We start from the raw sequence: 1,657 nt of genomic DNA, 5'->3' as shown, positions 1-1,657 counted from the left end.
GTACATGATTTAACTTTCTTGGGTGGAGTAAAATCATTTTTTCTAACCAAATTAAAAAAATAAACCACCCTAAATAACCTAATCAAATTTAAAATTTAGTTAAATTACTTCAAAATTTCATCTAAGAAAATATCAATTTATTCAATTCTAATTTTAAAATTTCTTATTCAATAACTGAAAATTAATAACTAAATCAGTAAAAGAAATCAATAAATTTTATGTGTTTTGTATTTATTTTTAAATATATAAAATTTTAAGATTTAATTTCATGGACTGTAATTAATAATTTAAAAATAAACTTAATTTAATATAAAAATTTAATTTAACTTGGTCAAGTGTGTCGAACCCCTATAATAGTGCAACACAGGGATGACATGCAAAGGCTCCAATAGCAAGCTACTATAATGATCCCTCCCCAAAACAAAAATTAATTTAATATCATTGTGAACCAATAGTCCATGTATCAAATATTAAACTGATAATAACAGATACTACACTTGATCTTAACCAAAAGATCGAGAAAGATATGAATAAAATAGAACCATAGGCACTTCTTTTATAGCACTAGTTCCACTCCGTCAATAAAAACAAACTATATGGGACTAAATTCTAAACCTTAAACTCTAAAGTCCATCTAGTATAAAAGGCCAATACAGTTGTTTTTTTTTTTTTTTTGCAAGAAGAGGCGAGAGTACAAGTCCACCTGGTCTAGATGACCATTAGAGTTTTTTTTTAAGAAGATGCGAGAGTACACTATAAACCGTGATCTTTCTCACGTCTCCTTCTCCTTGGCGCGGAAAAGAAAAGAGAGTCTTGTTGCTTGTGATTTTGTTCTAGAGGTAGTTAAGGTTTGTTGCTTGTGATTTTTTTCTGGAGATAGTTAAGGATTATGTAGCCTATAAAATCCAAATAATAAAGGAAATTTCCATTTCTTCTTCTTGAAGTTTACCTTCCTTTTCAAAATGCTCTGGGAGTATCCAAGGGTGGGTTTTCAAACTCCTGCCATGTCACACTAGTCATTAACATCATCAATGGAAAAGAGGCGTGGCGCACACATGGCATGTCAGCCAAGATAAAGTGATGGTGGTAATGATTAAGGAATAGATCGATAAGAGTTTGAAAATCTATAAGATATTTTGAAACTATAAGGGTGATTTTAATTCCTTCTCATGTTATTATGAATCAGTCCGTGTCTCATGATATTGGCAAAGTTCCTAACTTTCAGGGATCATCGTACTGCCAAATATTTTGAGGAGGAAGTCTTAATTCATGCATCTAACTCTTGCAGTTTTGACGGTTCTAATATGATATGCATCTTACTCTTGAAGTTTTGGTGGTTTGTCTTGTTGAACTCATTTCATTTCTTTTATATCTACCTGCAATAACCGGAAGGGAAGAGATGTGGAAAGCTGATCTTACTTTGGCCTTTGTGCTTCCTTCTCCCATTGCAAAATATATTAAAGAACTTTGTTTCCTACTTTCCGAACTCTGTTGCTTCCTGGTTTGAAAGTGCCTTAACATGTTAGTTAATCTAATCCACAAGCTAATCACCCCTCAAGTTATTCTTCTATAGTTTGGGGCCTCCATAGACCATAGGGTTAGGGTTTTCCCTTGGTCTTTCATTTGGCCAGTTCTTTTGGTGTGATCGAACAATCTA

The 1,657-nt window shown here is 32.5% G+C and overlaps 1 non-coding gene across 1 annotated transcript; it reads right to left on the bottom strand.

Moving 5' to 3' along the window:
- Positions 1-330: 330 nt before the first annotated feature.
- LOC122044472 lies at positions 331-528 on the bottom strand. Its single transcript, XR_006129571.1, has one exon. It is a non-coding gene; the product is annotated as a U2 spliceosomal RNA (small nuclear RNA).
- Between the last annotated feature and the right edge of the window lie 1,129 nt (positions 529-1,657).

Source organism: Zingiber officinale, chromosome 2A, assembly GCF_018446385.1.
Source record: "Zingiber officinale cultivar Zhangliang chromosome 2A, Zo_v1.1, whole genome shotgun sequence".
Lineage (NCBI taxonomy): Eukaryota > Viridiplantae > Streptophyta > Magnoliopsida > Zingiberales > Zingiberaceae > Zingiber > Zingiber officinale.
Note: the sequence above shows the minus strand (reverse complement) of the source record. Positions and strands in the feature narration are given on the sequence as shown.